The following is a 26,261-nucleotide window of genomic DNA, read 5'->3' as shown; positions in this document are numbered from 1 at the left end:
CTACAATAATTATGCAAATTGCTGTTATGAGCATATCATTATATGTATTAATATTGCTGCTAATTCAAAAATTTTGTCATACTATAGGTTCAATTATTTCTCCCATGTGATGAAATACGTACTGATCCTTTCTCTTGTAATTCACTTTAATTCTGTGAGATAGATGTTAATCACGGCACACAGAAGTCACAACAGGACCCAGCTGTGTGCCAGGAACGTGAAGAATTTTTAAATAGAGCTTTACAGTTTACAACGCACTTTCAGATCCTTGCAGCCATTTACCTATATATTCCCACTAGAAAATGTTGCAATAAAATGCTTCATGAGTGTGTTCATTTAAAGTGAAAATGTACTTGAGACTTTGGGGCTTGAGAATTGCCTTTTATTTATTGGTCCAATAAAAAATATCATATTATCTACTTCATCTACTTTTTCCGCAAGGTGCAATATTGTTATGAATATATTCTGCATGCATTTATGGATTTTATCTTTATCAAATTCAACTTAAATAGCAATTTAATCCAAGAAATCTGGTTCAAATGGGGAAAAAATAACGTGATCATTTTATATTTCTAAAAATCTGCTTTATTTTATTTAGAGATGGTATAGTGGCAGTTTTTAAATCTATGCTATGTGTTTGAGACTCTTCTGTCTAGATTTTGATACAGGTGCTTTAAAAAATTTATTTTCCTAAGATGTTCTCTTTGTTTATATCTCACCATTTCTAATAGGTCCTCATTTCTCAAGTCAGAATGATCCTTTCCCTTACTGCCGAGTGCTGATCTAATTTCAACTTTGTGTTTTAGTCCTTTTAGTCAATACAAATAGTCTTACATTAAATAATCTGGATTAACATCCTGCTTTCTGCTTCAGGAATAACTCTACTGATATGATTAAAATACTGAGTCAATCTTTTGAGGGGGATGCCGATTACAATTGATACATGAAAATTTTGCTCTTATCTCTCTCCAGCTGAAGAAGTTTTAATGTGGCAACATGAGATGTAAAGTCAAGTTTTGTCAAAGGCAATCAGGACTCCATGAAGGGTGGAGTTTCAAATTTATGCCAATAGGTGCCAGTCAGAGAACTTAAATGAGTGGCGTCAACACAGTATAGGACCAACCCGGAAGGAGGAAGAGTTCAGGAATCGAAAGAATGGATACCTCATTGAAAGCACAGCTGCTATGAAACCCACTTACTTGCTGTCAAGTAAAAATGTGTGTTCACTGTTGCCAGCTCTTAAGACTTTTTTTTCCCTGGAAACTTAGATTTTTTTTAATAATGTGAAATCTTTCCATTTTTAAATGTTTGTAATCATTTCAATATTTTTTGAAACACTACAGTTAACAAATGCCCCATTGCTGTGGTCATATCTGGCACACAGGCATCTAGTCAATAAATTTGTTTGGAGACAATCTCATTTATAAGATCGAGTCACAGCATAGGGTCTAGCAAAAGTTCCACGTGTTTGTAATTGAAAAGCTCTCTGCTTACAGGTTCTCCACCCCTTACATCAAATAACGTCAAATTCTCTGAGGATATCACACAGGAAAATAAACGTATTTTAAAAACTGCTTGTGTCTATGATTTCAAACTTAAATATTTTCTTCTATTGACTCCCTCTTCGCATAATTTCCTAATGAGAACTGGCCCCTTTAAAGATTTCACTTGTTATATTTGTCTCTTCTTTTCCATATTAAATGCTTCACTGAGTTGCAAAAAGAAAGCATTTTTCCTTCCTTCCTGCTTTACCTCTTACTATTTTCAAGATGTATGCCACATCAAAGATGAATTAAAAGACTTTAGGTTGAAAATGCGACATGCCAGACCCATAATCAAGGACTACACTCAGATATATGTCAGCCATAGTGAGAAGTGCCCAAACAACCAGACTATAGGTTCAAAATTACAGTTGGTCACCTCTCTTTCAACCGGCACACAAAAGTTTAGCCTGCAATTACCACACATAACGTCCTATTGATGAGTCTGGTAACAGAAGCCATACAGGCAGACTGGATGCTTTTCAGATTATATTTTTTTTCAACCTTGCAGTCCTAGAGCCCTGAATGAATTTGTTTGGGCAATTTAGCTCATTTGTCCCCTCCTCTTTTCCTATCAATTCTCCAGCTTTGGAAAACATCCTTTTACTTTCTCTGTACCTCCCTTCTCTGGCTTTCTTTCATGTTTAGATTTTACTTAGGATATTTCTTTGTCTGGAGTAACATAATTTCTTTCAAAGCTTAAATTCTGCCTTCTTTGAGAAAAGTTCAGTATGTTGTTGGCTCACTGCTTCGTTTACCATTAAAAAAAAAAAAGACTGTTATCGTGGGAACATTCCAATCATTAGTACTCTTACCAGATTTTCCATAGTTATTCAATATCTTAAGCTTAAAATTATTCATTTCCCTTCTGAGTGCATTTTTTGGACTAAAGTAAAAGATTTGATATAAATATTTACTTTCCCATTAAATTAGCAATCATTTATAAACAAAGTAAAGCCAATGCATACCTACATTTCCATTTCTTACAACGCAACTAGTATTTCAGATTTTTTTCTCCTTTCAGACAATTAATAATGCTTCACATTTGTCTGGTACTTTCAAAGACAGCCATACCCATGTCCTTACTTATAGTCCCCAACTATTGTTGGTAGAACAAGAAATCCTCACCACCACTTTTCTGAAGGGAAGCTGAGGAGCAGTGGATGGACGCTGTAGTAACAGAGACTGTGAATGTTCCAGGTGAACAATCAGCCACACACATACTCAAGGACAAGATACTTGGATGTTAAAACAACCTCAGAAAATTTCACACGTCCGGCTGAATGAGGGCATTTACACGGCAACTTACAGTGGTAACAGCTGCAAGAATGCTGGGTTCCCAAGCCAGAGACATGGTTCTCCACTAACTTTTCAGGTCTGCTTTAGTTTCTTCTAGAATTGACGTGCTCCCCCTTTAGCCTCTGCGACACCATGGCACAATCCTCCCAAAACAGAACTGCCATATGTTTACCTTATATCTCATACTTCTTTTTTTGGATTAAGACCTGTATCTACCATATTAAATTCGAACTCTTCCATTGTCTACCAAAGATACAGGACATTTGCACCACCATATGTTCCCATTTCAGATTGTTTATTCATGTACTCATTCATAAAACTTCCTACTGATAACTGTAAGCCAGAAATTATTTGAGTAACAGGAATGGAAAATATAAATAATAACCATCCCATAACTGTCAAAATTACCACTTCTAGGGATTTAGACATGTCAATAATATGTTACGATACAAAGTGAGTCTCCTAAAAAATATTAACTGGTTGCAAAGGGAATAAAAGAAGGAGAATTATCTGTGTCTTGAAATAAAATGAGAAAAGTTTTACAAAGCAGTGAATTTTCTTTGGGTTTCCCAGGATGAAAAGGGACTAAAAGCATGAGAAAAAGACATTTCTAGGAAAGAGAACAATGGGGCAAAAGACTCTGTTCGAAAGAACAGGCCATAACCAGGTATTAATGAGAATGGCCTAAGGTATAGGAAAATGAAGTGTAAGCTGAAGTTGGAGTTTAATGCTGAGACATTTATGTTTTCTCCTAAGGACAATGGGTAGCCTGTGAAGGCTACCAAGAAAAGGGGGGAATGAACCATTCTGTACTAGGTCATACAGCAAAGAGGCAGCAAAGAAGATAGAGAAGAAGAGGAAAAAGCATCCAAGGACACCAGTTCGGGAAGATGTTGCAAGAAATTACCCCAGTCCTTACCAGCTTGATTTCCAAGGTCTGTCAGTGGAATAATTCCCTTGTTTCCAATCCCAATTCCCTTGCCCCACTTGCTGCTTTTTGTACTCTCTGGCAAAAACCACAATGGTGGGTCAATTTAACTCACTTCCTGCTCTATTCCTGCCCATGGTTGGATAAAAAACACAAACCACTCCTGCAACTTGTTCTTGCTTTAAATTCATAAACAAAAACCTTAATATTGTCAGACAAACATGCTATGTTTTTCTCATCTCACTTTGCTAGATTACTGCATCCATTTCTCCACCCCATCTCAATCCTACATTCAACTACATTACCAGGCTTCCCACTCCACTGAGAAACATGAAGTGGTAAAAAGAAAATTTTCTCAAACTCCAAAATACTACATCTACCCACCTACCAGCAACGGAACCACATAGTTCCATTATTAATAATATGTGTGTGATGGATGTCACGTGTGGATACATAGAGCAACATAGATAGAGACATAGGCTTAGCTATAGATATAACAGTGTTTCTATCTGAAGTCAACCCCTCCATCCATACACCAGACCCAATCTTCTCTCACCCAATATACCACACCATCAATTCTCTCTTACAGGCATCAGTTTTGCCTCTCTACATACTTCCACCATTACACAAACCGGCTGTATTTATTCCGTCTTAATCTCTTTCTAAACCCTACTTCCCTTTCCAGTTACTACTCCAGTTACTACCTCGCTACCCTTTACGGGAAATTTTCTCTTAAGTGTTGTTGAAATTTGCTTCCACCAGTTGTCCTACTCCCATTCTCTCTGAAGCCCACTTGAATAAGGTATTTTATTAGAAACACCATACACACTGTTTTGTCAAGTTCATAGATCATCTCCACATTGCTGTGTCCAATGCCTAGTACTCAGTTTCTGTCATGCTTCATCTAGAAGTTCTTTCTTCACTTGGTGGCTTCCAAGATGCCACACTCCCTTGATTTTCCTCCTCCTTCACTGTTTCCTTCTTCTCGGACTCTCATGATTTTCTCTTCTCCTCGACTTCAGAATGCGGGATGCTGTAGGACTTGTTCATAGTTATCTGTTCTCCTTGTGACCTATACTCACTCCCTTGAAGGTCTCCTTCAGGTTCATGGCTTTAACTATCATCTATAGGCCAATGACTCTCAAGTGTTCCTCCTGAAATTGAGATTCTATGTTTCAGAGACTTAATTTCAGCCTTTTACACCTACAGATGTCCATGTAAATAAAAGTTGGGGGTAGTTTGAAATGACTATAAACTCAAATGCCTACTAAATATTCTCAATACATAACAAGTAATTCCTAGTACACCAAATTTTCACACCAAAGTCGTTATCCTATGTTTTTCTCTCCTCCAGATTCCAGCTACAAAGGAGAGAAGAGGTAGGAAAAAGAAAGGGTTAAATTTCCAAGGGGAGAAAACAACTTCTTTCATATGATGCACTATTTTCCCCATTCCTGAAAGACTTGCACAGGAAATGGAGTTCGAGCTCTGCACAAACCAACTTAGAAAAAAAGAACTATTCTCACAAGATACTTAGCTGCTGACAATCAAAAAGGAAAAAAAAAAAAGAATTAATTGAATGGTCGAGAATTCTTTGGTGCAACATACATAAAGCATGATAAATTTGCATACTTGCTATTTGAAAAGGCTAGATAATAACATTTTCTAAGAAAATAAATGAAGAAGAAAAAGCCTTTTTAACCCTACGGCTGCATATACTTATATAATCTTCAAACTGCAAATCAACTATGAATTACTCATTATTTCAGTATCTATATATTCCAGCAGATTTTTTCTATGGCCCAAATTTCTTTTTCATACAGTTGAAGTTCAACTGTATTTGTATTTCATACAGTTTTGCTGTCCACATGGATACCCATTGAAAAGTGATGACTATTTAGAAATTAAAAGGAAAATTTTTTCCTAATTTGGCTGACCAAGTTAACAGATGTCTCATATAAGACTTTTTATACTAATTTGTCCTGATGTTAGCAACATTTCAAGTTAAAGACAAAATTATGTTCTGCCACCTCTCAGCATGACAAAGCTGCTAATCCCTTTTTACTCACTTTCTGCATTTGAAATTATTTAGATCTCCATCACCTTCTCTGTTTCCTTATTAAGAAATGTCTGATCTGTTGTCAATTTTAACTAATTCAATATTGTTGACTTGATCTACACTTTAATAGATAAGAGTCAAACAATACATAACTTAAGCTGTTGATCTTAGTATTGTGTAATTTCTAATAAATTAACTGTGGGTATGTATATGAAGAGAGATGGAGGCTTCTAGATTATTTAAGTGTTGTCTTCTGAGTTTGTAGATAATAAAACCTAATAAGGTCTTTTTGTCCCTCCTTTTATCCTCATTTTCTGTCACCTTTTGTTAATTTCAGTTATACAACTAATCAAAGAAAACAATGTATGTAATAAAGTTACCATTTCCATGGGGCTATTTACTAGCGGCTGATAAAAAAGCTTCACAATAGGAAAGAGGTGAGAGTTCCTAAATGAAATGTTTGGACTGGAAGACATTTTAAGTACATACACTTAAAAATTTCTGTTCAGAATTATCCGTTAAAATTTCTGTTCAGAAGTCTTCTGCCTCTCTTGAATTTAGGTCTGCTCTGTGCTTTCATAGAATTCCCTCATTCCCTTAAGGTCTCATTTCAACAATAACGAACCAAGAGATAAAGTGTTAAATACTTGATCAACCAAGTGTTTTAATTTAGGCACAGTGCCAGGTTACCAATTTCTTACTCTTATCCCCACTTAATTGACAGATGGAGCCGCAATGGACTAGTTGATCCAATCTCAATTAAATATTATTTGAGGTAGGACAGGCACCATCATTTCCATGTTCTCAATAAAGCAAGCCAATAATGTAAGAAATTATTGTGGCCTAATCCTACCAAAAAATCACTGCAGCCTTCAACTCTGGAACTCAAAGAGCACCTATTCATCTGTACTATAAAATAGTTCATTAGCCTTTTGGAAGGCTACCTACGATTTTCAGAAGTTCTGAACAAGAAAAAGACAAAACAAAGAACAGAACAAACACTAGATGATTAGTAAATGAAAACAAACCCATAAAGCAATATCCTCAGTGTCAGGAAGGAAAGATGCAAGCAAATCCTAGGAGATGCTGCTGCAAATCTGTCCATATCAAGCCCCTATGTTGAGATGTTCTTAGTACAGACGCCAATGGGGTTCCATGCTGGCTAGCATAAGGCTTACCACAGAATCAAGCTTTGACCTCAAGAATTTTTATCAGAACCTCCTTATGGAAGAGAAAATTAAACTTACTAAGATTATGAAAGATTAAGGGGCTGACCAAGATGATAGGGAATGAGGCATAGTTACCAGGAGGGCCTCTGGAATTGGACTGCTGGGTTAAGATCCTGGGTCCTCATTCAATAGCTGTGTAACTTCAGGAAGTTTCCACATACACAAAATTGGAATGACAATAGTAAAATATATATCAAGTTTTCCTGAGGATTAAATGAGATCTAGTTTATAAAGCATGTATCACAGTGCCTGGCATACACTACGCTATCAATAAATATTGCTGATATCATTATTATTGAGTCAAGACTAAACAAATATTTGAGTTTCAACTCTATGTCAATCAGCTCTACCCTTTAATCATGGGTACAGAATGTTAAATAAGACTCTGTTCTGACCTCAAAAAAAGACAAGTAAACAGACAATTATAAGGCAACAAGTTAATTGCTATGTTAGAGGTTAGCACAGACTCTTCTGGGAACAGAAGGGTATAGGGAATTTTTTCTGGATAAAATGAAAACGATGCCCCAAACACAGTATTAGATTTTGTGGATAGACATCAAAAATATGGCTCTGCCCCTTGAGGACATGGTGGAGCCTAGGTCAGCTCAAACCTCAACTCAGGCCTTCTGGTTCCAAGGTCACTGGTGTTTGGTGAAAATATGCTTAAATCACACTCAATTGTCTTCAATTCTCTCGTCCATTCCTTTTGTCTAAATTCTTTAATAGCCATAAAACAGTATCCTATGGAGAAAAAAAAATCAAAATAAGTAATTAAAGTAAAAGTAGTTATTCGAACTCCTCATTTTTCAATAGGATCTCCTTTATGTACACGTAAATAATAGTTAAAATGTGGACCCAATAACGTCTGGAAGGAAATTCCAGGCATATACTTTACTCTCTGGCTCTAAAATTATTCTCTCTATATTTCTGATATCATTAATATATTAACCATAATTAAATTCTTACGGGTGTAAAGTAGGTTTTTACACCTTAGTCCCTTTCAAAACTATATTTGATGAGTAATGTGAAAAATATATCCCCCCAACACCTGCTGAGTTCCAAATATAAAATAAGACCGGTAGTAGCAATTTTAGATTAGCATTCAACAATTACCTTACATTTATTAGTTCTTTTAAATGTTTTATTGGAATTGAAACAACCAATATTTGCTCATGTTTCATTAAATCCCATTTTCAATGTTCGGCTCAAACCTAGTGATAAAAGAGGGTCCTTTGAGCTTAGTGGTAATATCATCTAAGCCTGAAAATAACAGAAAAGACTTCAGAGTCAACATCTCTTTGGTCTAAGGTAACAAGAATACCTGAATAATTACTCAAAATTATAATACTAATAAAACATGAATAAAGAACCACTTACAGTTCATCCAGTATGAATTATTTTAAGCATGTCTAATAAAAGAAAGCTTTAAAAGAGCATTAGCAGAATTTATTTAATTGCAATGTGTGCAGGGCAGTGTTATATTATGTACCTGTGGCTTTTCAGAATCACACACGGTCTTGTACTTAATGTGTATAATCAAACAAGAAAATAATAAAACGGGAAACTATTCTTCAATGGGAAATTTTTGCCCACTGAGCTGTCAATTGTGGATGGATTCATGATTGATCAGAATAATACACAATGGCACGGTGTAATTCTTTAGTGTGATGTTGTAAAATGGAGTATTGCTTCTGTTATTTTATCCAGTTTGCTTTTATATGACAGGGTTTATTGTGCGTTATGTTGTAGCTCATTCCTCTGTTCACAATGCCTACTGATGTGTAATTATGACTTGTCTGAACTGTAAGAAGGAGCAGTAAGTGAAAGGAAATCTGCAAGCACGCTTGATTTATGAGTCCTGATACTATATTACAGTCCTAATCTGCCAGCTTAACTTCGCTTCAGGCTAACTTACTGTATAACATGCTTACGATTAGCACTGTAGCAAGTTGTGGAAGATTTACTCTGAAAAAGCTACTAGACTTTTTTTTTTTTTTAATGATTTAGTCATTATTACAGTTACAGGTAAGGCAATAAATTATTTCTTTTATAAAGACTTCATGTCAAGGAATGACCATTATAAAGGCATTTTTATGTGGTAACAAAAAGCAGCGTGTGGAATGTTTTCTCCATGCTAAATATCATAATGTTTTTGGTTATGTTTTATGATGAAACCAGCCATAATCCTCTTCCTCTTCTTCTTCTTCCTTTTTTTTTCCCCCCCGTATACTATAGCTTTTGCCTGGTGTTACAAATGCACTAGGAGAATATCTATTTTGATCCAGGACATCTGATTTTTTGCAAGAGTAGCCAAAAATAGAAATTACTATGGATGAGCAAATGAAAGCAAACCCATAAAGCAATGACCTCAGTGTCAGCAAGGAAAGATGTAAGCAAATTTGCCTTTTTAATCACCATTCACAAAGACAGATACAGCTGGAGTTAAGCATCACAGTAGCATTATTGAATCCTAGCATATTCAATTCACATGCTTTTAGAAAATTAAAGTTATAAATTACCCTTTGTTTCCTCAGATCCAATCTAAATCACCAATAAGAAAAATCGTCTGCTCCAAAGCTTACTTGTGACCAGGTTTTGCTAAATGTCTAGGAGGAAAAAAAAAACTTGAAAAATCATCTGTAGCTCATAATTTGGTATGAAATAAACAGCTTTGTGCATAAGGACATGCAAGCGTCTCTGAGTCACTACAGAAATATCCTTAAACAATATCAATGAGATGGAGATTCCAGATTTTTTAAAAAATCCTATCGTTTATAGCATCTTAGTTTTTCAAGTGGCTGTTTGTTCAGATTGAATTCTATTTCCCTATCTGCTATTTCTCCTGAATATTGCTTCTATAATCAGCCAAACATTGGTTTTGGGATCCAATGAACTGAAATATAAATTATTAACTGATTACTTCATGATAAAAAACAAAGTTCCAGAACAGTAACATAGAACTAAGCTCATGGTGGACAACAGAAGCTGTGACTGTGAACACAAGTAGCCTCACGCTTATACAACTTTGGAAAAGTTCGTCAGAACAATGATCTTTTATAATGAACAATACACCCCATTACATTCTGGAATTGCAAGAAATGCTTTTGCAATATTTTTGGTCATTCCATGCTGAATAATTAGTTCATTTTCTATTTCTCGGCACAAAAAGTCAGTCTAATTTTAGGCTTCTTGAGGTGAATTCATGCTAAGAACCCTTTAACTTCTCTAGTATCATTTAGTAAATGTATAACTGACGAGGGGGATTTTTCTCATTGGGGCATCATTGCACATAGTGTCTGCCAGAATGTGCAGATGATATTTACCGAACTAAAGGTCTACATTGTGGGAGATAGCCTCAGATATGCACTTCCTTTACCAATCATCAAATTAAACCTGATTCTTAGCCTTCTGAACGGATTATAGTTAGAAATCAGAATGGTTTATATGCGCCATGGATTCAAGTCGACTTCTTTTAATTTGGTACTTGTGAACTGTTTCTTTAATGGTTTAACTATCAATGGAAAATGAGGGATGGAACTGCATACCATTAGAGTGAGCCCATAAACCATGTACTGTTCTCGCTACACCAAATATTTCAAGGCTGGCACAGCTCACACTCAGAATAGACAACAACAAATCTCCTCTATGCAACCATCCTAATCAGTAAGAACATCATTCTCTTGAATGGATGGGTCCAAAAGCACAGTTATCAGTTATTCTGATGATAAAATCATGAACTAAAAATAGAAGTAAAAGTGTTCTGGGTAGGAACCGTTGGTTAGCATATTTTTAATGACAATTTCTCCTCTCTTACACCCAGAGTGGCTACATAGAGATAGTCTCAAGTGACCATATATTTGACTACAACTCAAGGCATACCTTATTAATTGACTTGAAATGGTGATATATTTAGGACTCTGAAACCATCGATATTTCCCTGCCTTTCATGCACTAAAATGTCCAATTGTAGTCTCTGTACAAGCTTGGGTCTGATTCTCTAGTCTTCACTCAGGCAAACTTGCCATTGGAATCAATGCTTAACACAATTAGGTTGTCGTTATACTGTTCAGGAGGCTTTCCTTGGTGAAAATTCATACAATGTGCACATTTGCAATAATCCTTATACCAATAGGCAAAACAACAACCACCACCACAACAACAACTTCATGAGGTAAAAACTTTAATATTTGCCCTGAGTTTTTCTTCCAGAAGATAATTAAAATATTCCTTGGTTTTCTTTTGGCCAGATTTCTAAATAGACAAATTTGAAGTATCAAGAAGCCTAACAGGCAGCAACACATTCTCTGGTTGATAATGACATTATACAGGAATAAATGAATCGCCAACCTTAGCAAAGTCATCTTACCCAGCTGCTAGATTAGCAAGCATTGCTATTTTCTCTCCAAAAGAGCCTTGAATCAGATGTTAGAAAATCTGGGTTCAGTTCCCTTCTCTATTACATATTTCTGAATTTTTGACATAAGCCGTTCCATATGTATCTATCTTTTAAAAGGTCTTAATAATTGCCTTAAATAGTGGATTTTCTGAAAATTAAAAAGAAAAAAAGAAGTGGGAGAATTTTATAAACCGAGACCCATATAATGTGTGTGTCTGTGTCACCGTCACCAACACGATCATTGCCGCAACACTGACTCATTTTATCATCTCGTTGGGTTTTCCATTACAAATTGCTCCCCTTATATAATTGCCATCACAGCAGCCACCCGGTTGCCCAAACCCTAACCAAATCCATCGTTGGTCACAGCTCGTACATAGTAATCTTGCTTACAGGCTTCAGGGCCTCCCACTACACTCCCAAAGTGCATTTCCTCTCCAAAATGCCTCATTTTTGTTTCTTGTTCCTTTATGGAAACAAGCTAACACCTGGAAAAGTCTCTTCCCCAATATTCTTACTCAACTCCTTCAGAGAGGAATTTAAAATCAACATCCTTTGAGAAATCTTTCCCAATTAATAGAGATTTGTTAGGCCATTTGCATCATCCCGTGCCGCCTAATCAAGTCTAAGCCCTGTGTATAAACAACGATAGCAGAGCAGCTTATAAATCCAATATTATTTATGTTTCTTCTTACTCAATTTGTTATTTGATGTGTATTATAGTCACGCCTGCATTTTTGCTAAGTCTCGAAGACTAAATAAAGAACTAAGACTAACCACGCTCAGGGAGCTGGTCATATTACACTGGAGCTCTGCGTTTCCAGTAGATGCTGGTTTTCCTTTTCCTGGTAATTACTTGATGAAAAGACACACTTACTAGAAAATAATGAGATAACCAACATGTATTGACCATTTACTTGAATGACCTCTACAAATAAAAAAAAAGTTCTTGATATCAGAAACCTACAATTTAAGCAACAAGTTGTACAGGTGAAAATCTTTATAAAATTATATGCCGTAGACTTTCAAATTTTATTTTTCAATAACCATTGAAAGTAACATATTACAAACTGAAGACGTAAGTTTTGGCAACACAAAGTAAAAGTCAAGCTACTCTAGGATGATGAATACAATAAAATAAATCTAGTCACATTCAAAGCAAACACTCTGCCATAATGGTATACGTGTACCGTTCTATACAGAAGTAAGAGAATCATGGCTTTACACTAAGGAAACATATAGTATTTACGGTGAAACATGTATTTGTCATATTGTCTTTATTAAGGATGGTGATCTTTAGCATCTGTGTCTATTTGAGAATAATACTGTGCTAAGTACTGACCTTAGTGGCTTGCAACACAATAGGCATTCATTATCTGTCATTCAGGTTCTCTGTACCTGCTCCTGGGAAAGGCTCTCTGCACCTATATCTATGCATCTGAACATCTCACCTGTGTCCTCAGCTCCCCTGCTGTTAAGAAAAAAAAAGGATATGCCCCCTCTTATTTGACGGGGGTATGTTCCAAGACCCCCAGGAGATGCCTGAAACCTCATATAGTGCCAAATCCCTAGATATACTATGTTTTTCACATACATACATATAAATGATAAAGTGCAACTTATAAATTAGGCACAGAAGAGGTTAATGTCCATAACTAATAATAAAATATAACCATCATAACAATATACTGAATAAAAGTTGTGTGAATGTGGTTTCTGTCTCTCAAAATATCTTATTGTATTATATTCACTCTTCTTATGATGATGATGTAAGATAATAAAATACCCACATGATGGGGTGAAGTGAGGTGAGTGACACAAGCATTGTGACATAGCATTAGGCTACTATTGACTTGTGACAACATATCAGAAGGAGGATCATCTGCTTCCGGGCCACAGTCAACCATGACAACTGAGACAGTGGAAAGCAAAACAGCGACTAGAGGGACTACAGTATAGTCCTAAAAGGAAAGGGGAAAAAAAAAAAAGAGAGAGACTTTTGCAGTATCATTTTTTTTCTTTTTTTTTTTACTTTTTACTCCCCAAATAACTATGTCCTTCTTCTGGTCATCACTTTATGACCAAAGTGGGAGAAAAATCTTTGCTAGATGGTGTGTATGTCTGCACACATGCATGTGTGTGTGTGTTTGCGTGTAACAAAAATTCTTTGAAGATAGGAACTGAGTCTTACTCAGTTATAAATCCACAAGGCCAGGGGTGCCCGGGTGGCTCAGTAGTTAAGCAATAAACTCTTCATAATTTTCTTTCTATTCTATATTACGTGAAATCTGTTCCACACTAACAGTGTAAGAAATCAATGATTGACAGAACTTTTACCAGTTCCGTGCTAGTGGTGTTAAATGCTTCCTGGCTTTTCTGTATACAGGAAAACTTCAACATGAAAATTCCTACAAAATATCTTCCATTTTCTCATTTTAATTTCTTTATGGAAACTTATGAATCAAAAAACTCTTCCAAAAAGATTTAGAGTGAACTAAAAATCCGTATGTCTTAAAAAATAATATGCCTATCCACTTATAGATATATGGATATGGATTTATGTGCGATGGTTATGTGAAAACTGTAATTTAATTACACATCTTTTATCATATGTCTCAGCATTATCTTTAACCAAGAAGGGCATGTTTTTCAATAGCATCTCTTTGGTCTATTGGTTTCAATAATAAGCATGCTGAAAGAATCTTTATATGTTATGCCATCCAAAATCTTCCCAAAGTCTCCCTTGATCAAAATATAATGCTGCTTAAATATGTTAGGCAACATGTATTCTACCTATTTGCATTTTGTCAAATGAACTGGATCATTCCAATATGGTATCACATGTGCATGGAAGCCTGTAGCATTTTATAACAGGTGTTGAGGAAATGTACTTGACAGAGATATTGACAGTAAGGTCATCTGTAAGCATAAACACTGAAAATATCAAGAAAAGTATATATTCATTAGTGACACAAGAGGGGAAAAAAAGTAATATATAGTAGGAATCAGCTATGGTTTCTCCCAAAACAAAAACAACAACAAAACACACACACATACACAAATATATATACGTGTATATATTTGTTTGTTTTTAAAAACATTTATTTTGACTCACAATGCCATCTCTCTGTCTCTGTCTCTGTATCTCTCTTCTTCTTTTCAAATACCGAGAGAGAAGTCTGGGACAGAAGGAGGTCATTATATGGCAAAAAGTAAAGCCTACGAAGACAAAGGAAATACATGAAGCAATATAAAAAATTGTTTTCTTAACATTGTCATCACCCACTCACCTCCATGAGAACATTTAGAACATTCTGCGGAACATTTTGGTTATTGATAAATCTCTCCCTCACTGGATAATATACTCCCTCTAATTTATTTCTGAATTCTTCAAAGACCTAAAATAATGCCATTGAACATAGTATGTGTTCAATAAATATATTTTCCAGCTGAATCCTAAATTGTAATTCTGTTTAGTTTCTCAAGAACACTGATTGCCTAATGTTTTATTGATAACTAACTAAAGATAGGTTAGGAGGAAAGATTTTAATTGTGACAATTGCATGACAGTTAACCTACAAATCAGTATGACAGTTGTATTCCAGCATTTACAATCTAAAACTTTCGCCTTTCTATAAGATTTCAATTATATAGTCATAAAATGCAAACGAAAAGTTCGTGAGATTAAAAAAAAAAAACCTTAGCTCTATTGTGTACACATAAATTTTAAAATATAGTTGCAAAGTATAACAGCACACTGTCATAAAATAATTATACATATGTATCTATAAAAGTCTTTTCCATTGTTCTAAATAAACTTTAGAAATGTTTCCAATTCTCAGTGAGGCAAGCATTCCAATTTTCTGCAATATTAGCAGGGGTAACTAATGATGGCTAATTTTCGCCTGTAGTATTTCCTTCAATCTGCTTGTACATTTCCAGCTTCTCTGGCAGCAGCAGCATTTGTAAATTTTCTGGTCACTAAGCACTCAAGTACAATTGTAAGTGATCAGTTTGCAACTGGCCAACAAGGAGAAAATATAGAAAAAAGAATGTTTGTATATATTTATAAATAAATGTCCATAAAAATCTTGGAAGCTCTACGTGCACAACATTTTTCTGTCTACCACATTATTTTATTTTAAAAGCTAAATAAGAGAGAATATATTTCTTTAGGTTGGGAGGATAAAACCATACATTTTGAATGAGCTTTATTATATTCTGTGTTTGAGAAATGTTGTGCTTTCAATGATTACCCTATTTCCATTTATATTTATTTATTTTTAATACAAAGTGCTACTTATATTACAGTAATATACAGAATGGCATCTTCTCATTACCTGCTTTACAAGTCAAATATTTCACATAATACACATCAGAGATTAAAATAATCTTTCCAAAACCTGATATTTTTATAATACATTTATCCAACAGCAGAGATGATAGTAAAGTGCAATTTTAATGAGAATATGTCCAACATTTAGAAATTCAAGAAATTAAATGTTTACACAGAGAGTATTTAGAAAAAGTAAAACTGTGCCATATTTTTAACTCAAGGAAAGCTGATACCGAACCAGTTTAATCATCACAGAGTCAGACCTAATTAAATCATTGCCCAGTAACTTTCACAGTACCTTCTGGTTAGGCCACATGGGAAAAGCTCAGCTCCACCGAGAGACCCATGTCACAGGACGCCCGCAGGCACCCTTTCACAGAAACGAGCCTCTGCTGCCCTGAGAACGGCCATCCTCGTTCCACGCCCTGCAGACCCGGCGCTGAAGGAAGTCGATTCATCGTTGCAGAAAGCATGGGGACTCTGGTACCTCAAAGTCCAGTGTACCCTAGGACAGTCGCGGAGACCATGCTGTGAGTGAAGGAGTGAAGGAGAGGTGTTCAGTTTCCAGATAATTCACAGATAAGCTTCTCTTCAAACTCCTTAACGCTTTTCAAATATGACATTTTGTATATATACTTAAACTGTCCGTCTTTGTCACCGGCCTTTGAATTTTGTGCAACGGATAAGTCCTCGAGGGTCCATTATTTGTCTGAGAGGAACTCTAAACGCATTGGGCTTTGGTGCAACCGAGATGCCAAATTAGCTTTAAAAATATCTTACGTTATGGCTTAATTTCGTGTTTTCATCGAAGCCCAATCATGTTGGCGGCCATTCAACAGGCTACAGAAATCTGATAGCTGATGAACACAGGGATATTACAAGTGAAGGAAAACTTGCCAACCAAAGGGAAGCACAGCGGTTATTTTTACCGAAGCAGAATGCGAACGTCCCCTTTAGCCTCCTATCCATAAAAAGCGCATATCCTGATCCAAAAACTCTTTCCGTTTGTTTGAAGGAATTCTGTCCTAGTGCATATTTTTGGGATATTATAAATGATCATCCTAGTGTAACAGAGCCAAAAGCAGAGCCGCAGAGAGCATAGAATGCCCTTGGCGCTCTCTAGAAAGAGGATCGCCTCCGGGCAGCACAGGGAGCGCTCCGGGAGCACAAGCTGGCCAGCAGAAGGTGTCTTAAGAAGAACCTACGCCTTCTCGACTCAAGGGCTGCCCTGCTCCAGCGCCTGGCAGGTGGAGAGCAGTTTAACCCTCAGTTGCGCCTTCTTTCTGGAGATCTTTCTGCCACACAAACTCTGCACCCCCTTAAAAGGTGGCCCTAGATGAAAATAAGAATAGCTTTGCAACTGCTTGCTCATTGCTGCCTTCTAAGTAAGACTCCTTGCCGTGCTCAATTCTGGGACCTGAATCAAAATCCTAGAGGAGAACATAGACAGCAACCTCTACGACATCGGCCAAAGCAACCTTTTTCATGACACATCTCCAAAGGCAAGAGAAACAAAAGTAAAATGAACTTATGGGACTTCATCAAGATAAAAAGCTTCTGCACAGCCAAGGAAACAGTCAAAAAAACTAAGAGGCAGCCCACGGAATGGGAGAATATATTTGCAAAGGACACTACAGATAAAGGACTGGTATCCAAGATCTACAAAGAACTTCTCAAACTCAATACACGAGAAACAAATAAATCAAAAAATGGGCAGAAGATATGAACAGACACTTTTCCAATGAAGACATACAAATGGCTAACAGACACATGAAAAAATGCTCAAAATCACTAGCCATCAAGGAAATTCAAATCAAAACCACACTGAGATACCACCTTATGCCAGTTAGAACGGCAAAAATAGACAAGGCAAGAAACAACAATTGTTGGAGAGGATGTGGAGAAAGGGGATCCCTCCTACATTGTTGGTGGGAATGCAAGTTGGTACAGCCACTCTGGAAAACAGTGTGGAGGTCCCTTAAAAAGTTAAAAATTGAGCTACCATATGATCCAGCCATTGCAATACTGGGTATTTACCCCAAAGATACAGACGTAGTGAAGAGAAGGGCCATATGCAACCCAATGTTCATAGCTGCATTGTCCACAATAGCTAAATCGTGGAAGGAGCCGAGATGCTTTTCAACAGATGAATGGATTAAGAAGCTGTGGTCCATATATACAATGGAATATTACTCAGCTATCAGAAAGAACGAATTTTCAACATTTGCTGCAACATGGACGGCACTGGAGGAGATAATGCTAAGTGAAATAAGTCAAGCAGAGAAAGACAATTATCATATGATTTCTCTCATCTATGGAACATAAGAACTAGGATGATCAGTAGGGGAAGAAAGGGATAAAGAAGGGGGGTAATCAGAAGGGGGAATGAAACATGAGAGACTATGGACTATGAGAAACAAACTGAGGGCCTCAGAGGGGAGGGGGGTGGGGGATTGGGATAGACCGGTGATGGGTACTAAGGAGGGCACGTATTGCATGGTGCACTGGCTGTTATACGCAACTAATGAAGCATCGAACTTTACGTCGGAATCCGGGGATGTACTGTATGGTGACTAACACAATATAATAAAAAATCATTAAAAAAAAAAAAAAGAAAATTGGGGAAACCAAATCGATTAACATTAGAACACCACGGTAAAGCCAGGGAAAAGCAAAGGTGAAACAGGTCTTTTGGTGGAAGGGAAGGGGCCAAAGGTAGAAAAAGGGGAGTCAGATGGAAACACCAATGAGTCTCACTAAAGAGCAGACGGCATTACGAAGGTGGGATGCTTGGCCAGTGACTTGACAGAGGTGTGGGCTCGGAGCGGAGTGCAAGCACAGGGCTAGTGCAAGAACTCAGCCCTGACAGCGCCAGAGATATGACTCGCCCCTGGCCCTGAGCGGAGCAGAACAGAAGAGGGAGAGTCCGGAGTCCAGGCCCCCAGGCTGCTCCATCCATATGGCCTGTTCGAGGTGACCTTTCAGGAAGGGAGCCAAAAAATAGGACCCTAACTTCACTCTCCCCCTTCCCTCCAATCTCCTGAGACTGTTTCCCACGGAACCAACCCCCAAAAACCAAGGAGCAGGGGAGCCCCACCTGTCAGCCTTGCGGGCTAAAAGCAGGATGGAGTAGGGTTGGAGCAGACAGAGTACACTCCCATGGGGCTGCTGCTTGCTTGTTTGTGTTTACAGGTGCGGCTGAAGAGAAGAGGGAGAATGGGGGCCCTGCCATCCTGTCAGACACTGTGAAAACCTAATGAAGACAACTTCTAGGATCTGTCACTCTCAGTTGTGTGATTCTTCCCTTTGTTATCCTCTACTGCCTAACAGATTACCCCAAAACTCAGCCGCTTTAAACAACAATTGTTCAGTGTCTCACAGTTCCTGCGGCCATGAACCCTGACTCGGCTTATCCGGGTCCCTCAGCTCAGGGTCACTCATAAGGCCGCGTTCAGGAAATGGCCATGGGCTGCAGTCACCCCGAAGTTTGACGGAGGGAGCTTCTTCGGTCAAGCTCATTCCCATGGCTGTTGGCAGACCTCTGAAGATCTATTTCTAAAATGACTTATGGAGCTGTTCGTGGGACACTGGCTCTTGCTGGCTGTTGGCTGGAGACGTACATTTTTGATGTATGTGCTTTCACATAGGACTACTCACAACACAGCAGCTGGTGTCCCCCAGAACGAGGGCTAAGAGAGACAGACAGAGACAGAGATAAAGAGAGACAGCAAGAAACAGAGAGAAGTAACAGGTCTTTTTGTAAGCTGATCTTAAAGGTGACATCCCATCAGTTTTTTAATTGAAATTTGTATTGTAGAATGACATGCAGTTTGTAAGCGATTCCGCAGAGAGATCTCGTGTACCCTTTATCCAGTTTCCCCAGTGCAAAACTACAATGAAATGTCACATCCAGATTATGGACATTGACATAATCTGTTAATCTAATTCAGAGTTCTCCAGTTTCACTTATACTTTATTGCCTGTGTGTGGAATTCATCACAATTTTATCATCCGGGTAAATTTTTGTATCCACCACCACATTCAAGATAACAAATGGTTTTATCAACACAATTATCTCTTATGTTGTCCTTTTATAATCAGACCCACTTTTTTCTCCCCATCTTACTGTCCCCCTTATCCCTAGCATCCACTACTCTGTTTACTTCTGTAATTTTGTCATTTCAAAATTTTGTCATATCATACAGTATGCAGCCTTTTGTGGTTGACTTTTTTACTCATCATAATTTTCTGGATATTCTTCCAAATTGTTTATGTCAACAGTTTGTTTCTGATTATTGCTGACTTATATTCCATAGTACCTCTGTGACACTGCTCGTGTCACCATCCACCTGTGGGAGGACATCTGGATTGATGCCAGTTTTTTAGTATTATGATTAAAGTTGTTCTGCACATTTGCGTACAGGTTTTTGATCAGAAGTTGCAATTTCTCTGTAATAAATGCCCAGTGGTGCAATTGCTGGCTAATTGCATGTTTGATCTTATGAGAAACATCCCAACATCTTTGCAATATTCTTTTTCTTAGAAGTGAGTCACTAGGTCTACCCACACTCAGAGGGAGTTCATTACGAAAGGGCACACACAACATGAGACGAGGATCACTGGGGGTCATTTTGAAGGCTGGAGGCTGCCTAACCCCTCTTTTTTTTTTTTTTTTTTTTTCTTTAACCTAACCCTTCTTGCTACCCCTTCAAGGAGAGGTTTGGAGTGGTGTCTTTGTTTCTCTCCGATACGAAAGCTTATATAAAATAACCTTTTTATTAGGTTATATAAATTAGTTATATAAATAACCTAAAATAACCAAAGAGGCCCAGATTGATTCAAATTTGTGGAAATGTTTTGATGAATTCTCCACTATTCCTAAATTTGGTATTTGAGCTCACTCATCCGCCTTCTGATTAGAAAAAGACTTAAGTTGAGTCTATTCAAATATGGAACAGGTCTGTGCAGGCTAAAATGATCACACATAGCAAATAACCATGAAGTCTTCAAGATGAGAGCTGAGCTTTGATCAGAGACAAACTTATTCTCCCTCCTTAATATGCCTCTTATTCTAGCCTCCAACTCTTTCTGTCCACGTTAATGATTTGAATCACACTGTTGTTCTGCAACTCCCATCCGCTCCAGGAGGCATCCTCTGTCTCGCCCCGGAAATCCTGGAGAAGACCTGAAAGAGTAACTCCACCCTTGCTTCCCACACCTACTTCTCTGCTGGTTTGAAGAACTTAAGGGCGTAAGCACCGAGTGACATTGTGCACTTACTAGCTCCCGCTTCCGACCAAGGAAAATGAGTGACAAGGAGTCCCATTGCTTATGTACAACATAAGTATTCATCTAAATATCACAATCAGAAAGGCCCAGGCAACACTACATGATTGAGCTCCACATTTTAATGACATTCTTAACTTTTAAAGAAACGTGAAAAAATATGTTAAGAATAAATTTAGAAACACATATTAAACTTAAATGTGAACATTCTGTTTCAAACAAAGATATGACTGGAAACAGTTATTTTTGTCTATTCATTCCTCTGATTGCTTCAGCTTGACAAGGTCTAACCTCACTAATGGTGAGTTCTCTTAAGTCCTCAGCATTGCCCACTCTATCCCTCACAGTGAGGGTCTCCGGCTATTCTTTTTTATAGAACATTTCCCACTGCAAACCTAATCCACTGACGTACTGCTAACTCAGAACACCTAATTTAGCTTCTCACCACACTCTGCTTTTGATTCCTGTTTCTTTGCTGATTACCCTCAAAGGTACCTTATATTCATACCATGGCCTCAGATAACAATGTAATAGGAACAGTGGAATGGACATAAGTGGAAATAAAGCAGGGCAGGTAATCATGGCAAGTTCCTGGGCAATAAAAAAAAAAAAAATCAAACAGGTACAGCCCCATTTACAGTTCAGCCATCATGATTTTTATTTTTCTCTAATCCACCGTATTTTTGATCTTTATATACGTGTCTGTTTCTGCTTAAATGTTCTTCTGCACATTTCACTTAGCAAATTCCTATTTCTGGTCTCTGCTTAAACATTGTTTCACCAGAAGCCATTCCTGAATCTTCCAGATTAGGGTAGGTATCTGGACATACACATCCATAACCCTATGTCATGGCCCTTTGCAGCATCCAACGCTATACTCATCACATGTCTAACGCCAGCCTTGCGCACTAGCTTGTAAGCCCCAGGGAGGTAGATAGCACATTCTGTTTTATCACTACTATATCCCTACATTTTAGCACAGATCCTGGAACCCACTGAGGATTCAAATAATAAATTTTAGGTAATCATATCTGAGTGATTCAATGATAAAAACCAATGAATTTCTCATGAAATTGGCAAAATTCCAAGCAGAGATCTTGTCAGGAACAGTAGATCCAAGAATGAGTAGCAGGAATCCAGCCACAAGCACTAAGGTTCAAAACCATATCTCTAAACACTAAGAGAATTGCATCAAGGGGAGAACGATTTCTGTCACAGAGGGAATGGCAGTGGGTATTCTTGTGTGACAAGTACTGAGCTCCTAAAATGTGGAATATAAGCCACAGATTTAATTTCAAGGAACTCTTAAGCATAGTTATGGGAGGCATATATTCCAAATAAAAATATTTGTTTGATGCTGAGACACTGTATTTTTCCAAAGGCCAGGACGGTTTTGTTTCAAAGACCAGGACAGTTTTGTGACTGAAGTTGAGAGCTTAGTGAGCCAACCCTGGGGATTGAAAGATTGTGTGTGAAGACATCTAAGCTCACCAGGATCTTTTCTATTAATCAGTCATTCTTCAAGTCCCTCACTGCACAGAGGGATAGCTAGGGATAACCTCTTAGGGAAATCTCAAAACTCATCCTCCCTTTGCTTTCAACTTCTACAGTTCCTTTTTTACGATATCTCCAAAATTTTCCAGTGATATATGCATCATACATAACCTTTAATTGGTGCATTTTTTTTTCCATTTTGGAGTATAAATATTCATCAGAGTTACCTATTTTTAGCTGGTCAATCTCTCAAATAGGTGTGTACAGCTATTCTTGTGTGAGACAGTGGTGCCAGATGAATTATGCTATTGTGTGTAGAAGGAGAGCTTTCTGGAGATGCCAAAGACAATACAAAACAAACACTATTTCCCTAACCTTGGGAGAAGAGTGCCCCCATTATAATTGGCATGAAACATTTAAGCTCTCCAGGGAAGCCTCATTGACATTCTCCCACTAATCTACTTTAACTTCAAAATTTTCTTGTTGTTACAATCAACTACAATATTATTTTGATAACTTAAAGTTTAATTTCCATTTCCAAAACATCTTAAGTTAAGAGAACAAGAAGGGGACGTAATTTTCCATCTACAAGACTAGACCAATAGAGACTAGATAGGAGTTCAATAAAACCATTATAGTTTTGTAATAAGATTAAATCAGCTCTTGATTGAAGTACACAAGGCACTTTTTGCCAAATTATATTAGGCCCTTGGCAATTGCCACCATTTTAAAGGAAGGATTATTTTTGAAGGCTATTTTCCCATATTACAAATGCTACAATTTGATGAATCTTAAGTGCCTGCAAAGTATCTCAATGGGCATCTTCGAGAAATGAGTCACTTTTCTTGTGGTAGGATAGTTGGTTGTCAATTTTCCTGTAAGTTTTATATAGGGTTGTTAAGTTTTTAAACTGAAACACTAATAAACTAACCCTGTGCTAGTTCCAGTAATTTCCTAAATATCAGGCAGTCCCTTCTCCCTCAGGGTCCCCCATTAGTCAGGCATTACTCTTTTTTCCAAGCTATCTATATTGTATGGAAACTAGATTTTTCCCCAAACCAAGAGAACTGTAATATGTCATTAATATTTATTAAATCACATAACATAAATCTCCTTGCATATAGAACATATACATTTTATCTGTTAGTGTCTATTCTTATTTCTATAGATGAATCAATGTCTTTTAAAATTGTTAACCCTTACATTCAGATCACCTGCTATATGATAAATAAAAAATAAAATCCAGGTTTATTGAAAACTCCATATATGCCCATAGTATTATGACTTTAACTAGCCAGTATTGTATTTTAAAAAATCACTTTTATTTCTGGGAAAAAATGATCCTAATTGACTTTTGAATTAGTACCCCTTTATTGAATAGTTACTTTACAAACAATACTCCTTCATTACCTGTAATTACAATTTGCATAGGGAACCACATTTGTCAGTGGCAAAAATGTTATCTCATTTTAAGAGAAAAGATTTTGAAAAACTGGTTATAATAAAAATTTTATTTTTGTTTAAATGTAAGCTTACTCTGTGTACCAAAAAATCTTCAGATAAAAGAATTGAACTGAAAACAAATGCTGGTATAAATGGTTTTTAAAGCCGTACTGTATTTTTAATGTTTCAGTTATTTTAATTGTTTGTTAGAAATAGCACCAATTTATGAAGATCATCTCTATTTGGGAGAGAGAACTTGGAACACAGATAGCTGTGGAGCTTGAGGGGCAGTTTTGATTTTTGACGTAAGTTGAGAGTCCAGAGCTTTCTAATAGACCTCGCACTCCTCTGTAACCTGGTATTTCTCTTTTTCTGTGTTAAAGATCTCGTCTTTTTGGTGGCTGGGCTTATTGCAGCTTCTTTTGAAGGAGGCATCAATGAGATCTTCAGGGATTTTTACATCAGTTTGGCGGAGGTGACAATGACAAATTTCTTTTGGATTCAACACAAAGAAACTAACCTGAGGACCAGACACCATTCACATGTAGCAAGCCCATTCAGCTGCTTCAGGAAAACCATCTTTTTGCCTCTGTGGTGATAAGTGGGAATGAACAGCATGGTCCTGGCGGGAGCACTATCTTTTAGGTTTCTCACCTGCTGACGAAGAAAGTGTTGTTTTTTTGTTTGTTTGTTTGTTTGTTTGTTTGCAGTGGTTCAACAACTTTTGAGGCGCATTTTCAATCGGATAATAACTAGGCATATTGCCAAATTTGAACATCTGGGTGCCACCATTCTTGTCACTAACCAATTGGCTTGTGACCATAGAATAAACATCTCCTTTCTTTCTTCAATCCTAGATTTAACTGCTGAACATTTCCTCATGGACATGGCTTTCCTTGGATTGGGAATACCTGCTGATTCCCCCCACAAACACAGGGTTTCGTCTGTAATGGGACTTCCCTTTCTTGGGCATTTTTGGCCCTGATTTTTATTCTGATTTTTATTCTTAACCTTTCCTCTGGCATCAGCCTTTCTTTGTTTCTGGTCTCTCCTCCTTAACATCTGGTTTGGGGACTTATTAACCACTATATTTCAAGACAGGGAAGCACAATACACTTTTTGACAGTCTTCTTAAAATTTTTCATAATTAGAATTTTAAGTAGTATAATATTAGTAAAACGGTTTCCATTTAGTTTTCTTTTTCTTAGTAAAAACTATGTCAAGCACATTTTATTTAGTTAAATCTTGACTCAGATCCATTCTCTTTATTTGATGTTGCTGCTACCCAATCAACCTCATTATTTCCCCATACGACTATACCTATCCATGTGACAAAATCCAATATAAAGACAGGAGATGGGAGATGCCAGGGTGGTTCAGTTGGTTAAGCATCTGCCTTCAGCGCAGGTCATGATTCCAGAGTCCTGGGATCGAGTCCCACATTGGGCTCCTTCCTCAGTGGGGAGCCTGCTTCTCCCTTTGCCTCCCACTCTAGCTGCTTATGCTCTCTCTCGACAAATATAAAAATAAAATCTTAAAAAAAAAAAAAAAGGTAGGAGAGGATTTACAAATTAGAACCAGAGATTTTCACCACCTTTAGTGGTGCTAAATGCTAAATGCATTTCTTACAATTCATATCATTATAATTCTTCACAGTGTTTTTTGGAACAAACAGTTGTGACTATACTGTCAGCATTGTAAGAACCTTTCAAAGTGAGTTTCTATTTTAATAAAATCTTGATATGCTCAGGGCACCTGGGTGGCTCAGTCAGTTGTGTCTGCCTTCAGCTTAGGTCATGATCCCAGGATCCTTGGGATCAAGTCCTACATCAGGCTCCCTGATCTGCGGGGAGCCTGCTTCTCCCTCTCCCTCTGCCTGCCACTGCCCCTGCTTATGCTCTCTCTCTCTCTCTCTCACTCTCTGTCAAATAAATAAATGCATTCTATAAAAACAAAAATCTTGATTTGCTCTCCATCATATACATGCTACATAAAATAAATGGGCTCTACTAGGTTTCTTTTTTTCTTTGTATTTATAAGGAGTAGGATTACCAATAAACGATGGAGTTCAATTTACTGTTATTTATTTCACATGGGAGTTTGCAGAAAGCATAGAAAGAACATCAAAAATAACTGATGTTTATAGTACTTGGAAAGTTTGTGATGAAATTACAGATTGTCCAATCAGTTAATTGACAAAGTTGTTATAACACCAAGTTTGAATTTTATTTTTTAAGTACACATATGCAA

At 37.1% G+C, this 26,261-nt stretch overlaps 1 long non-coding RNA gene across 4 annotated transcripts; it reads right to left on the bottom strand.

The window, feature by feature from the left end:
* Positions 1-365: 365 nt before the first annotated feature.
* Positions 366-16,795, bottom strand: LOC113263384 (uncharacterized). Of its 4 annotated transcripts, none has more exons than XR_008961124.1 (6): positions 16,087-16,748; positions 14,568-14,671; positions 9,576-9,662; positions 7,668-7,797; positions 7,132-7,259; positions 366-5,129 (listed from the first exon to the last, which is right to left on the bottom strand). It is a non-coding gene; the product is annotated as an uncharacterized LOC113263384 (long non-coding RNA). The 4 variants fall into 4 exon arrangements; XR_008961123.1 differs by lacking the exon at positions 7,132-7,259 and having other exon boundaries at positions 16,087-16,316; positions 16,569-16,748; XR_003319156.4 differs by lacking the exon at positions 7,132-7,259 and having other exon boundaries at positions 16,087-16,795.
* Between the last annotated feature and the right edge of the window lie 9,466 nt (positions 16,796-26,261).

Source organism: Ursus arctos, unplaced genomic scaffold (genome assembly GCF_023065955.2).
Source record: "Ursus arctos isolate Adak ecotype North America unplaced genomic scaffold, UrsArc2.0 scaffold_1, whole genome shotgun sequence".
NCBI lineage: Eukaryota > Metazoa > Chordata > Mammalia > Carnivora > Ursidae > Ursus > Ursus arctos.
Note: the sequence above shows the minus strand (reverse complement) of the source record. Positions and strands in the feature narration are given on the sequence as shown.